Here is a 15,738-nt window from a genome sequence, read left to right as displayed (position 1 = left end):
GACAGCTTAGGGGTGTAACGGTACACTTATTCATACCAAACCATTCGGTATGGGAACCTCGTTTCGGTCCGTACTGTGAATCTGAATTAATACATAAATATATTTACAAAAACGATTCAAATTATGTAAAATTTTGCTGCTGACTAACTGACCCTCATTAACCGGTTAACAAATGGTATAACATTAAAAGAAAACTAAAATTACGTGGCCAACAGAAAATACTATCAGAGATCTGTATATAATTACGAGAAGTTTATTTCTCATCCCTAACAATGGTAGTCGTCCCAAGGCTGGAAGGCAGGCGACATAGAAACACATTGGGCTTGGTTTGGACAGATTTTGGAGAGGGTGAAAGCTCTCGCTGCATACATACACGGACCGGACATTTTTCATTAAGAGCTTAATAGAAACATACAACAATGGCAAGCCATTGTTACTAGATTTCCGAGTGGAAAAGTGTTATTCAAAATGCTATAGCCTATTATTGAACTTAAATAAAATAAAATAATTAAAAAAATAAAAATAAAAAAAAATTATAACTAGGCAAGTCAGTTAAGAACAAATTCTTATTTACAATGATGGCCTAGGAACAGTGGATTAACGGCGTTGTTCAGGGGCAGATTTTTACCTTGTCAGCTCGGGGATTCGATCTAGCAACCTTTCGGTTACTGGCCCAACGCTTTAACCACTAGGCTACCTGCATGCAACTCCTGTAATGAATCAGGGAATAACGTCATTTTCAAACATTTTGCCAAAATACAATTAGCTGGAAAACACTGTTTTAAACCAAATGCGAGCAGTTGTGCCAGAGATGAAAGTCTCCATTAGAAACTTGTGATAAATAAGATACACGACTACTGACAAATACAAACGCGCCAATATAATTCCGCAAATTAACTTAGACTGATAAGCATGACCTGGCAAATGTTATTTTCGGCGGCTAACCAATTAACGGTTAACCATTTAACATCCCTAATAAAAAAACTAGGCATATAGGAGATGCCTACGCTGCGTTGTATGCCATTGCCTCCTGAGTAAATTTTATCTGAAAAAAAAACATTGTAGTTGTTAACGGAATAGCCTATCTAGAGTTTATGCACACGTTTATGATTAAAATCTTAACTGGCTCATTTCAAACAATCTATATTTTTTTGTGAGGCGCAGTCGGTCACTAGTTCTGTACGATAGCGAGTGGTGGAATCGATAAACCAGAATTGGATGATTATCGCTTAAATCTCCAGTTTGGGAACATTTTGGCTTCACAGTAGATTACAACCGCGACAGACAAGGCAGTTGTGGATAAAATGTAATGTAACAGTATGTCGCCACAGCTCAACAATAGCCTATGCAGAGTGGAATGTGTAGCTTGTTGTCATAGAGCCTCCTTGTGTGTGGCAAAAAAGTTAGGAGATTTAGAATTAAAATCATGGATTTAAAAGTTAAATGAGAAGGATAGGCTACAACGACTAACAGCCAACAGGTGGCTGCTACTTAATAATCTGAATGGAGTTGTTATTTAACTGTAGGACACAGAGAAAGCTCATGCAGCCTCAACTAGCCCACCTAGCTATGTTAGCTAGCTTAGCTAACTAGCTTCTCTCGATTTGATGCAGTCAAGACCAGTACTACAGATATCATATTGGTGACAAATAATCTAGCTATGACAAGCTAGCTAGTAACACGGAACCCAAACCAGCTGTGTGCGTGCGCCATCGTGCATACATTTATTTTGTCCCCCTACACCAAACGCGATCACGACATGCAGGTTAAAATATCAAAACAAACTCTGAACCAATTACATTAATTTGGGAACAGGTCGAAAGCATTAAACATTTATGGCAATTTAGCTAGTTAGCTTGCACTTGCTAGCTAATTTGTCCTGGGATATAAACATTGAGTTGTTATTTTACCTGAAATACACAAGGTCCTCTACTCCGACAATTAATCCACACATAAAACAGTCAACCGAGTCGTTTCTAGTCATCTCTCCTCCTTCCAGGCTTTTTCATCTTTGAACTTATATGGTGATTGGCATCTAAACTTTCATACTATTACTACACCGACCGGCAACACAGTTAGTCTTTCAATCACCCACGTAGGTATAACCAATGAGGAGACGGTACGGGATTCTATAAACCACTGAGGAGAGGCAGGACTTGCAGCGCGATCTGCGTCACAAATAGAAAGGAGTTATATTTTAGCCCTTGGCAGTGTAGGTGCAATAATTGAATAACATACATTTTGAAATGTATTTTGTAACGCTCGCGTCGCGTGCGCTCCTACTAGCGTTGAGCGGTATCCAGATTGTCATACCGTTTCTGTACCATACCGGGGTATACAGTATTACCGGAAGTGCACACGCGGCACATTTTATTTTGACGCTCAAAACAATTTGGGCAACATGGATCTTGATCTCTGCTGTAACCAAGAAGCTTGATCTTGACATCTAGCCACATAGCTAGTTAGCAAACCAAATGCTCAGCTGGATATAATTTATTTGAGACATCTTAGATTTCTAGTTATAGTTATAAGCAGTGGCGTAGCACTGCGGTATTGAAAATCATAACGGTATTTCGAAATACCCAACTATACGGTATGTCACCCATGCCTAACTCATACTGACCACCAGAAAGTCACTCAACATGCTCTTCTACTGTTAAAAGCAATAGTCCATGTCTGACTCCTACACAGGCTCAGGAGCCTGGGACGGTGGCACATCTTCCGTCACCAATAACCCTTGCAGCTCTTCCACTGTGAATTCCTGAAGCATCAGATACTTTCCTACCGCAGCCACAATGATGTCCAATTTCTTTGACTTCATTGCTACTTGAGCCGTGCAGTTTATCACAGTTGCAATGAACGCCACAAAATCCACTTTCTTTACATGGTTCTCTTAGTTGACAAACCTTCACCATGGACTGTGGTGCATCCAAAATCAATTATTTTGATCGCCTCCGTATAGGAGATCAGATGGATCGCCCTAACTTTAGCCACCTCAACCTCGGACAGGATACTCCACAAACTCTGGGACATGATTCCCCCCCACAATTCCAACATGGCCTTTCTTCGCTCTGATCTTCCATATGCTCCTTCCGTCTGCACACATTTGAAACGTGACCAAATCCTTTACAGTTGTGTGTGTGTACACTTTAGATGTGTCAGGTGATGGGCCTTAACCTCTCTAGGCTAGATGGGACGCTACCGTCCCACCTAACCAACATCCAGTGAAAGTGCAGGGCGCCATATTCAAACTACAGAATTGTAAATATTTAACAGTCTTGAAAATACACATGCAATATGTCAAAATAAAGCTTAACTTCTTGTTAATCCAGCCACGGTGTCAGATTTCAAAAAGGCTTTACGGCGAAAGCAAACCATGCGATTTTCTGAGAACAGCACCCCATCAAACAAACACAGACAATCATATTTCATCCCGCCAGGCGCGACACAAAACTCAGAAATAACGATATAATTCATGCCTTACCTTTTGAAGTGCTTCTTCTGTTGGCACTCCAATATGTCCCATAAACATCACAAATGGTCCTTTTGTTCGATTAATTCCGTCGTTATATCTCCAAAATGTCCATTTTATTTGGCGCGTTTGATCCAGAAAAACACCGGTTCCAACTCGCGCAACATGACTACAAAATATATAATAAGTTACCTGTAATCTTTGTCCAAACATTTCAAACAACTTTCCTAATACAACTTTAGCTATTTTTTTACGTAAATAATCTATCAAATTTAAGACGGGATAAACTGCGTTCAATTAAAAACAAAGTGGAGCGAGCTTTTAGTTCGTGCGCCCCAACCACAACAATACACTAGATTCGACCCTCGTTCTGAACAGCCCTACTTCTTCATTTCCCAAAGGAAAAACATCAACCAATTTCTAAAGACTGTTGACATCCAGTGGAAGCGATAGGAACTGCAAGCAAGTGCCTTAAAAATCTAGATCCACATAGAAAACCCATTGAAAAGAGTGGCCTCAAACATTTTTTCCTGGATGGTTTGTCCTCGGGGTTTCGCCTGCTAAATAAGTTCTGTGTTTTCTATCCAAATCTACTAATAATATGCATATCCTAGCTTCTGGGCCTGAGTAGTAGGCAGTGAGACCCCAAACGGATCTCTCAGATACACATCCTTATCAAAAAAATCCCATCCCAACAAGGAACATCCGCTTATCATCCCTTTCAGTTTTCAACACTTTATAATTTGAATTCCATTCTTTGATACTACTGTTCTCCATTCCTCTTCTCCAACTCCACTCGACACTCTTCTTGTTTCACTCTCGACATCCACTTCCGCCATGATCTCCCAAAGCAGCACTTCTTTCTCCCTTGTACTTTATCAACTCTGGTTAATAAAGTAGGTAGCTTACAGATTGACTTTTCTGCTGCTTCCCTCACTTGAATCGGACCTGGGCTGGATCCGACGAGGTCTATACGAAACTGGTCATACTTTTTGGACCTGTGAAGGCCTCTACGTAAGGCCCAACATAACAATCCTTGTCACAACAGACAGTGCCAGGAACATTGTGAATGTTGTCACAGAAGCTGGACTTAGGCCACAAGTAGGGTGATTATTAATTTAGCGTCTTTTGCCCAATAAAAAATAGTAACTACAGCAACTGTTGGCATTTCATTTTCCCGCTGTACCGTAACCCCAAAATCACAATACGTACCGCTCTGAACATAAACACAGCACGCGATAAGAAGTTGCCCACATTCCTCCCAGTAATTGGGCAACTTTTGCCCATTTTTGGTTATTTTCATCAGGGAATTGCTGTAAGTTTAAGAGGACTCAAGAGGAAGCATTTTGAAAGATGATATATTGAGGGTTAGAATAAATACCGCTTTGATGTAAAACAAGCAAGCCAAACACCCATGAGTCCAAATGTGCACTTCACAATCCACGATTGTGCACACCATTGTCAGACATGCTTTTTAGTTATGTACACAGTAGGTCCCTCAGGTCCTCTGGCACTGGCCTTTTTAACTATCCCAAAGCCTAGGACCAAGAGGCATGGAGAGGCAGCCTTTAAATACTATACCCCCAGCCTTTGGAATAGCCTGCCAGAGAACTTGAGGGGGGCTGAAACTGTGGAAATCTTTAACCTATCTTTTTAGATCTGCTTTTCCTTAAGGTACCTTCGGGGTCTTTCAGTTTGTGTTTTTCTTTAATTTTTTTATCCCCTTTGTTGTGTGGTAACTCATTCAGTTTTTCATTGTTTTTGTTTGTTTTCTCCTGTGAAGAGCATTGCTAAGCATCCATATATGAAATGTGCTATATATACACTGCATGACCAAAAGTATATGGACACCTGTTCGTCGGACATCTTATTCCAAAATCATGGGCATTGATATGGAGTTGGCCCCCCCTTTGTTGCTATAACACTCTTCTGGGAAGGCTTTCCATTAGATGTTGGAACATTGCTGTGAGGACTTGCTTACATTCAGCCACGAGAGCATTAGTGATGTCGGGCACTGATGTTGGGCGATTAGGCCTGGCTCGCAGTCGGCATTCCAATTCATTCCAAAAGGTGTTTGATGGGGTTGAGGTCAAGGCTTTGTTCAGGCCAGTCAAGTTCTTCCACACCAGTCTCGATAAACCATTTCTGTATGGACCTCGCTTTATGCACGGGGGCAATGTCATGCTGAAACAGGAAATGGCCTTCCCAAACTGTTGCCACAAAGTTGGAAGCACAGAATTGTTTAGAATGTCATTGTATGCTGTAGCATTAAGATTTCCCTTCACTGGAGCTAAGGGGCCTAGCCCGAACCATGAAAAACAGCCCCAGACCATTATTCCTCCTCCACCAAACTTTACAGTTGGCAATATGCATTCGGGCGGGTACTGTTCTCCTGGCATCCTCCAAACCCAGATTTGTACATCGGACTGCCAGATGGTAATGCGTGATTCATCACTCCAGAGAATGCATTTCCACTGCTCCAGAGTCCAACTGCGGCAAGCTTTACACCACTCCAACTGACGCTTTGCATTGCGCATGGTGATCTTAGGCTTGTGTGTGGCTGCTCGGCCGTGGAAACCCATTTCATGAAGCTCCTGACAAGCAGTTGTGCTGATGTTGCTTCCAGAGAAAGTAGCGGTAGTGAGTGTTGCAACCGAGAACAGATGATGTTTACACGCTTCAGCACTCGGCGGTCCCGTTCTGTGAGCTTGTGTGGCCTACCACTTCGCGGCTGACCCGTTGTTGCTCCTAGACATTTCCACTTCACAATAACAGCACTTACAGTTGACCTAGGCAGCTCTATCAGGACAGATATTTGACGAACTGACTTGTTGGAAAGGTGGCATCCTATGATGACCTATGACGGTGCCACGTTGAAAGTCACTGAGATCTTCAGTAAGGCCATTTTACTGCCAATGTTTGTCTATGGAGATTGCATTGCGGTGTGCTCAATTTTTTTATACACCCGTCAGCAATGGGTGTGGCTGAAATAGCTGAATCCACTTATTTTGAAGTGGTGTCCACATACTTTTGTGTATATATAGTGTATATATACAGTTTGATTTGATTCACAATTCACCAGGGCACACACACCTGAATGCAATCATGACTCCTATCCCCATTACAATCTGTTTCTCTGAATAGTCTTGTGAAAGCCAACACTGTAAAATCGTATTTTATAACTTAGCTAGTCATGTTTGCAATAGAACAAGCTTTCAAATCATGCCCACCTGACCCAGATTGCGATTTTATAATGAACCGTTTTTGGATTGCATTAACAATGGCAGTCATTGTGTGCTGGCAGGAATGCAGGGATGTGTTCCAAATGAAACTATTAGTGTGCTTGCTCTAGTTCCTGACCAGCTAGTAGAGCTCAAAAAGTACCTTAAAGTGGAAGACTCTTCTTTGAGTCATAAAAGTGCATTGAAATTGCTTAGGTACTGTGCACACTGGATAGGTTTGTGCCACTTTAAGACACCAGTTAGTAGTCTCACTCAAACCCTTGCAATGTTTTTTTCTTATGTTGCACCGACCCTACATTTTCCAGGAATAATCTTATGTTACTGAATGTGTCCAGAGTGTTTTCAGATTTTATCATCAACAAAATGTGGCGAGAAGTACAGTAAATGTAAAATCAACAGTGTAATGTTTGGATTCAGTCTTGTCAGGTGAACTGTTGTGTCCTCAACTTTGGTCTAATAATTTTCCCAAACTTTCAATTGCTATCATGGTTATGCTTTTCATATTTCTTCTGTAAGAAACAATGAAATGTAGCCCTATCCATAGGCCAATTCCCACGAGTGTAAAGGGTTAAGACACTCTGTATGGTGTGTAAGAGCAGGATGTGCAGAGATGTTGCCAACACAAAGGTTTGGTAGACTTAATGGAGCCTTGTTGGTCTCCACTTCCAGGGCTTGTTGCATCTTGTCTAAAAGCGACACAATCGTAGGTGATGCAGAAGGAATTAAAATATAATTGGGCTTAATTGTCTGTCTTCTCCCTTTACTCATTTGTTAGTAGAGTCCTTTACAGGCTTTGAAGGTTGATACTGCAGGATTACTCATAAATATTATTCCCTGTTTAAAGTGTTTTAACCCCTTTCATTACCAGCGAAGCAAAACTGTCATCGTAGACTGTCATTTTAGCTGCCTTTTTAAGCTTCTTAATGCAGCAGCAATTTTGTACGTAATTAAAACGACTTCCAAGATTCCTGGAATTTCATTTCATTCCACATGGATCATAACATTTTCTACAACAGTATTTTTTTTCTCTGAATTTGGTTTATTTCTAGAGTGTGCTTGTTGGATGCCGCACAGAAGCTAAAACCTTTTTTTCCCCAGCTGCCCCTGATAGGAGGGGAAACTCTTATGATAAAAACTCACTTTTAAAGCTTCATGCAACATGCAGCATGTTATGCTGCTGTTGTCCAATAAATATGCAAACCTGAGAGAGAAACCTTATTGCTTTATTCATGAGTCCCAGTGAACAGATGTGAATTACATTAAAATGTTATCTATACTATGTGATTTAGTGACTTCTGTAGTGATGATCAAAGAGATGTGTAAGCACAGCAGTGCACTGTGTGAATTTATCTTTTCCCTTGCTACCTGGATGCGCCCATAATATCCAGTACACCGGTATGTTCTGAAATTGTTTGATTGCTGCTATGTAATGCCTCTGCACTCTCAAAGGGAAAGGATTAGCATTAAATTGGAGTGCAGTGAAAACATGTCAAGGTGACGAGGAGAGGATTAACGGTGCTTAGCTCGGAGGGCCTCAGAGGTGGGACGAGGGGTTTCTCTTCTCTAAATCCTCTGGGTAAACACTCTGCTCGCGGCGGGCTGCTACTGCCGAGAGCGGATCACAGAGGAGCAGAGGAAGGGAAACGTAAAGAAAGCTTAACTTCAAATCCCTGCATCACACTATAGGACCAGGAGAAAGAGAGAGGCTCAAAGGAAAGGCTCTCACCATCTCATTTAATCCAGATGCATTCTAATTCTAAATGCAAAAAAAATAAAAATCTCGCTGGGGGATTTTGAAACCAGTTCTACTTCTCTAGTGGGATTTCTCAGCCTTGCCGGAAGTGTGTAGGCCAAACTTGAATTAGAAACTGTACGCATGGCCTAGTTCTAATACCTGTTTAATGTAAGCACTGAGCAGCCATGCTGCCTGTCCTCAGGAGTCTCCATAATGTAAATCATGTAAAACCATGTCACGCATCAGTTAACACGGTAAGCATGTTTCCACACCTGTTTGGTTTATCCTACCGCTGGGAGTTGACATTGCCCATGAAAAGGGATGTGATACCTGACCTATAGTAACTGCAGTAACTCCTTTTGTAATTTAAAAAAAATATATATATATATATATATATATATACTGCTCAAAAAAATAAAGGGAACACTTAAACAACACAATGTAACTCCAAGTCAATCACACTTCTGTGAAATCAAACTGTCCACTTAGGAAGCAACACTGATTGACAATAAATTTCACATGCTGTTGTGCAAATGGAATAGACAAAAGGTGGAAATTATAGGCAATTAGCAAGACACCCCCAATAAAGGAGTGGTTCTGCAGGTGGTGACCACAGACCACTTCTCAGTTCCTATGCTTCCTGGCTGATGTTTTGGTCACTTTTGAATGCTGGCGGTGCTTTCACTCTAGTGGTAGCATGAGACGGAGTCTACAACCCACACAAGTGGCTCAGGTAGTGCAGCTCATCCAGGATGGCACATCAATGCAAGCTGTGGCAAGAAGGTTTGCTGTGTCTGTCAGCGTAGTGTCCAGAGCATGGAGGCGCTACCAGGAGACAGGCCAGTACATCAGGAAACGTGGAGGAGGCCGTAGGAGGGCAACAACCCAGCAGCAGGACCGCTACCTCCGCCTTTGTGCAAGGAGGAGCAGGAGGAGCACTGCCAGAGCCCTGCAAAATGACCTCCAGCAGGCCACAAATGTGCATGTGTCTGCTCAAACGGTCAGAAACAGACTCCATGAGGGTGGTATGAGGGCCCGACGTCCACAGGTGGGGGTTGTGCTTACAGCCCAACACCGTGCAGGACGTTTGGCATTTGCCAGAGAACACCAAGATTGGCAAATTCGCCACTGGCGCCCTGTGCTCTTCACAGATGAAAGCAGGTTCACACGCACATGTGACAGACGTGACAGAGTCTGGAGACGCCGTGGAGAACGTTCTGCTGCCTGCAACATCCTCCAGCATGACCGGTTTGGCGGTGGGTCAGTCATGGTGTGGGGTGGCATTTCTTTGGGGGGGCCGCACAGCCCTCCATGTGCTCGCCAGAGGTAGCCTGACTGCCATTAGGTACCGAGATGAGATCCTCAGACCCCTTGTGAGACCATATGCTGGTGCGGTTGGCCCTGGGTTCCTCCTAATGCAAGACAATGCTAGACCTCATGTGGCTGGAGTGTCAGCAGTTCCTGCAAAAGGAAGGCATTGATGCTATGGACTGGCCCGCCCGTTCCCCAGACCTGAATCCAATTGAGCACATCTGGGACATCATGTCTCGCTCCATCCACCAACGCCACGTTGCACCACAGACTGTCCAGGAGTTGGCGGATGCTTTAGTCCAGGTCTGGGAGGAGATCCCTCAGGAGACCATCCGCCACCTCATCAGGAGCATGCCCAGGCGTTGTAGGTAGGTCATACAGGCACGTGGAGGCCACACACACTACTGAGCCTCATTTTGACTTGTTTTAAGGACATTACATCAAAGTTGGATCAGCCTGTAGTGTGGTTTTCCACTTTAATTTTGAGTGTGACTCCAAATCCAGACCTCCATGGGTTGATAAATTTGATTTCCATTGATAATTTTTGTGTGATTTTGTTGTCAGCACATTCAACTATGTAAAGAAAAAAGTAATTAATAAGAATATTTCATTCATTCAGATCTAGGATGTGTTATTTTAGTGTTCCCTTTATTTTTTTGAGCAGTGTATATACATTGGGGAGAACAAGTATTGGATACACTGCTGATTTTGCAGGTTTTCCTACTTACAAAGCATGTAGAGGTCTGTAATTTTTTATCACAGGTACACTTCAACTGTGAGAGACGGAATCTAAAACAAAAATCCAGAAAATCACATTGTATCATTTTTAAGTAAACTAATTTGCATTTTATTGCATGACATAAGTATTTGATACATCAGAAAAGCAGAACTTAATATTTGGTACAGAAACCTTTGTTTGCAATTACAGAGATCATACGTTTCTTGTAGTTCTTGACCAGGTTTGCACACACTGCAGCAGGGATTTTGGCCCACTCCTCCATACAGACCTTCTCCAGATCCTTCAAGTTTCGGGGCTGTCTCTGGGCAATACGGACTTTCAGCTCCCTCCAAAGATTTTCTATTGGGTTCAGGTCTGGAGACTGGCTAGGCCACTCCAGAACCTTGAGATGCTTCTTACGGAGCCACTCCTTAGTTGCCCTGGCTGTGTGTTTCGGGTCGTTGTCATGCTGGAAGACCCAGCCATGACCCATCTTCAATGCTCTTACTGAGGGAAGGAGGTTGTTGGCCAAGATCTCGTGATACATGGCCCCATCCATCCTCCCCTCAATACGGTGCAGTCGTCCTGTCCCCTTTGCAGAAAAGCATCCCCAAAAAATGATGTTTCCACCTCCATGCTTCACGGTTGGGATGGTGTTCTTGGGGTTGTACTCATCCTTCTTCTTCCTCCAAACACGGCGAGTGGAGTTTAGACCAAAAAGCTCTATTTTTGTCTCATCAGACCACATGACCTTCTCCCATTCCTCCTCTGGATCATCCAGATGGTCATTGGCAAACTTCAGACGGGCCTGGACATGCGCTGGCTTGAGCAGGGGGACCTTGCGTGCGCTGCAGGATTTTAATCCATGACGGCGTAGTGTGTTACTAATGGTTTTCTTTGAGACTGTGGTCCCAGCTCTCTTCAGGTCATTGACCAGGTCCTGCCGTGTAGTTCTGGGCTGATCCCTCACCTTCCTCATGATCATTGATGCCCCACGAGGTGAGATCTTGCATGGAGCCCCAGACCGAGGGTGATTGACCGTCATCTTGAACTTCTTCCATTTTCTAATAATTGCGCCGACGGTTGTTGCCTTCTCACCAAGCTGCTTGCCTATTGTCCTGTAGCTCATCCCAGCCTTGTGCAGGTCTACAATTTTATCCCTGATGTCCTTACACAGCTCCCTGGTCTTGGCCATTGTGGAGAGGTTGGAGTCTGTTTGATTGAGTGTGTGGACAGGTGTCTTTTATACAGGTAACGAGTTCAAACAGGTGCAGTTAATACAGGTAATGAGTGGAGAACAGGAGGGCTTCTTAAAGAAAAACGAACAGGTCTGTGAGAGCCGGAATTCTTACTGGTTGGTAGGTGATCAAATACTTATGCCATGTAAAAATTACAGACCTCTACATGCTTTGTTAGTAGGAAAACCTGCAAAATCGGCAGTGTATGAAATACTTGTTTTCCCCACGGTATATACACTGCCGTTCCAAAATTTTGGGGTCACTTAGAAATGTCCTTGTTTTTGAAAGTAAAGCACATTTTTGGTCCATTAAAATAAAATTGGTCAGAAATGCAGTGTAGACATTGTTAATGTTGTAGCTGGAAACAGCAGATTCTTTATGGAATATCTACATAGGCGTACAGAGGCCCATTATCAGCAACCATCACTCCTGTGTTCCAATGGCACGTTGTGTTAGCTAATCCAAGTTTATAATTTTAAAAGGCTAATTGATCATTAGAAAACCCTTTTGCAATTGTTAGCACAGCTGAAAACTGTTGTTCTGATTAAGGAGCATCAGCATTTGTGGGTTCGATTACAGGCTCAAAATGTCCTCGAGTCCTCAACTGGCAGCTTCATTAAATAATACCCGCAAAACACCAGTCTCAACATCAACAGTGAAGAGGCGACTCTGGGATGCTGGCCTTCTAGGCAGAGTTGCAAAGAAAAAGCCATATCTCAGACTGGCCAATAAAAGATTAAGATGTGCAAAAAAGAACACAGACACTGGACAGAGGAACTCTGCCTAGAAGGCCAGCATCCCTGAGTTGCCTCTTCACTGTTGACGTTGAGACTGGTGTTTTGTGGGTACTATTTAATGAAGCTGCCAGTTGAGGACTTGTGAGTCTTCTGTTTCTCAAACTTGACACTCTAATGTACTTGTCCTCTTGCTCAGTTGTGCAACGGGGCCTCCCACTCTTCTTTCTATTCTGGTTAGGGCCAGTTTGTGCTGTTCTGTGAAGGGAGTAGTACACAGCGTTGTACAAGATCTTCAGTTTCTTGGCAATTTCTCGCGTGGAATAGCCTTCATTTCTCAGAACATGAATAAACTGACGAGTTCCAAAAGAAAGTTATTTCTTTCTGGCCATTTTTAACCTGTAATCGAAACCACACATGCTGATGCTCCAGATACTCAACTAGTCTAAAGAAGGCCAGTTTTTTATTGTTTCTTTAATCAGAACAACAGTTTTCAGCTGTGCTAACATAATTGCAAAATGGTTTTCTAATGATCAATTAGCCTTTTAAATGATGAACTTGGATTAGCTAACACAACGTGCCGTTGGAACACAGGAGGGATGGTTGCTGATAATGGGCCTCTGTACGCCTATGTAGATATTCCATTTTAAAAATCTGCCGTTTCCAGCAACAAAAGTAATTTACAACATTAAGTGTCTACACTGTATTTCTGATCAAATTGATGTTGTTTTAATGAACAAAAAATGTGATTTTCTTTCAAAAACCAGGACATTTCTAAGTGACCCCAAACTTTTGAACGCTAGTGTATATAATTTAAGAAAAGGAGGTATGGCTGCTTTGGTGCTTTCTATGCGCTAGGCTTCCTAAATCTGTTTGCAGTCCTCCTCCCTTGTTATTTTGATCTGTGCCATGTATGGCTCGGTGGCTATGGAGCTCACTGGCCCATTGTTGCCTGTGCTCCAGGGCTTCAGGTACTTCCAACGCTGATCATGCTACGTGCAGGATCATTTGCACAATATATGGAATGCTGACAACAGGGGGGTTGGTTGCTGGGAGGGGGGGAGAGAGGAAAAGAGGTTGACTCAAAGCCAAAACCAGAGGAATACAACAGCAGATGTACAAACTGTGTGCGCCCTTTTTCCCAAGAGAAGTCATGCCTCTGTCAATTCCGTACACATTGTTTGTGGGGGGGGGGGGGGGGGAAATACATTTACATGACGAGGATCTGCTTGAAAAACAACTGTTGAACTGCATGATTATACAGTAGTCTTACTGTGAATCAATATTTTGCACGACATGAATGTACAGTAATCATCTTGCGCTTACACAATCCAGAACTGAGATCGCTTGAGTCTGTATTTCTCATTGGAGCTGTTTTGTCGGTTGCCGTTTTCTCCCTCCTGAGTCTTGGGTTTCACATTTATTTTTTTCACCCTTTCTGTTCACAGGTGTCACATGTTTCTGACCGTAGTGACTGGCAGAGGCTTGCTAGGGCTTGCCTGCCCGCAGCACAGCGTGACGTGTGTCCATCGGGTGACGGATGTGGCTCCGCCAGCGTCGCCCATTCCTGCTCCTCCAAACCCACCTCCCCCGTTCCAGACGATCTGAACACAAGGTCCTCCAAGAGGGATGTCATCAGCTGGCTCTACTCCTTTATAGCACAAAGAGACATCCACACCATGCTTCCAAACAGTCTTATCCATGACCATGGAGAGAGAGAGAGACACTTTATTGACAGACCACTGACTTGGGTATATTGCTCAGTATTTTTGACTGAGGCTATTTTTGAAACGTGTTCTTCTTTTGAGGGATCCACTACTAGATCATTCCACCTCTCAACCCGGGCGAAATAGCCTCAAGGGCTGATGTGTTTTTGTAAATGACAATTGATAAACTACAGTAAGCAGGAACACTATCCGTTCCATCATAGGTGGTGCTGTAGGCTCTCAGCACACAGGATTTATGAACTCGGCAAACGCTCATATCCAACAAATAGCCTACAGTGCAAGTCAACTTTATAAAACAATGAGATATATCAAAGAAACACATTGTATCATTGACCTTTCAGAGGAAATAGTTTTTTTTTTTACATGGAAACAACATTGATTCAACCAGTTTTTGCTCGGTGGGTTGATAATGGGTCAATGAGGGTACTAACCTTTTGATACTAAGACTTTTTTCTTCTGTGAATTGTGTTTATTTCTGGAGTTAGTTTGTGGGATGACAGCCGCACGGAAGCAACAACCTTTTTTTCCAGCAGTCCCTGATAGGAAGGAGAACTTAACAGGAACTTTTAATGATTTTTAATGATAAGGACTCACTTTTAAACTGCAGTTTTCCATGTGAGGGGTGCCTTCAAGGACTGTAATAAGGCCTCCCTGTGAACTGAATTCCTTGTGCCTAATACTGGCAGGAAGGTTTGTCATTTCACTCTGAAGTGTTTGAATAAATGACTATTTCATGCATGTTGACTGGTTCCATAAGTACAGGGAAACGGCTTAAATAAGTGCCTCAGCTTGTCGTCTTGATTTGTGTGACAACTCTAATGCAGACATTCCAGAGGGCTTTGAAGTAGAGAAAATCAGCTTATGATAATAATTTGAGTTGGCTTAAAACCAGTGGGGATTTATTCCAGAATTTCATCCCTTTTCTGACGTGGTTACTCTGATGAGAATGTTAGCAGAACACTTCTGAGTGACCTAAGTTAGCCAAATGGTAGAAATGGTAGTAAGCTCACTTCAACAATGCAAATAATGTTCTCATGATGAATTATTTAATGCAAGGTTTTTTGGAAGCACACTTCAGTTCATATTTTATTTTGCTATAGGAAAACACTAACTATTGCAGTATGCAACCTCAAATGACTTCTCCTGTATTTTCACGTGTATATACAATCCTTCCTTTATGAGCACCAATATAAAGACCCTGAGACAAACCTAGCGAAGGCAACGGTAAGTTAGCCTGGCTAACAGACCTCTCCTCCCCAGGATACAAGGGTCTTATCCTGTAATGTTTGCACTGCTACAGTGAGAAGCTATTAGCACGACACATTAGGATGGGAGTGACTGGTGTGGACGCAGACCACATCAGTGATGTTTCCTGCCTCTTCCTGGCCCCTCAGGGTAAAGAAACACACTTGATTCTCTCAGCTTTTTTTTTTAGCTGAAAGGAACAAGTCTAATCCCTAGGCTCCAGCCATAAAAAAAAGTTTAAAGGGTATATTCCTTTAGACGTTCACTCATCCTTATGTTCGTCCAAATAACAACCACCCAAAGTCATTTAGTCAAC

The 15,738-nt window shown here is 42.7% G+C and overlaps 1 protein-coding gene across 4 annotated transcripts in view; it reads left to right on the top strand.

Annotated features, from left to right (window-relative positions):
* LOC120066173 (kelch-like protein 25) overlaps window positions 1-14,915 on the top strand; it is a 46,061-nt gene extending 31,146 nt beyond the window's left edge. For all 4 annotated transcript variants that reach the window (XM_039017349.1, XM_039017350.1, XM_039017347.1 and 1 more), the window contains one exon: window positions 13,899-14,915. The gene's annotated coding sequence lies outside the window, so the exon portion shown is untranslated. The remainder of the gene's footprint in view (window positions 1-13,898) is intronic.
* The last annotated feature ends 823 nt before the right edge of the window (window positions 14,916-15,738 follow it).

Source organism: Salvelinus namaycush, chromosome 21 (assembly GCF_016432855.1).
Source record: "Salvelinus namaycush isolate Seneca chromosome 21, SaNama_1.0, whole genome shotgun sequence".
Taxonomy (NCBI): domain Eukaryota; kingdom Metazoa; phylum Chordata; class Actinopteri; order Salmoniformes; family Salmonidae; genus Salvelinus; species Salvelinus namaycush.
The sequence above is the reverse complement of the archived record's forward strand: the minus strand, read 5'-3'. Positions and strand labels throughout refer to the sequence as shown.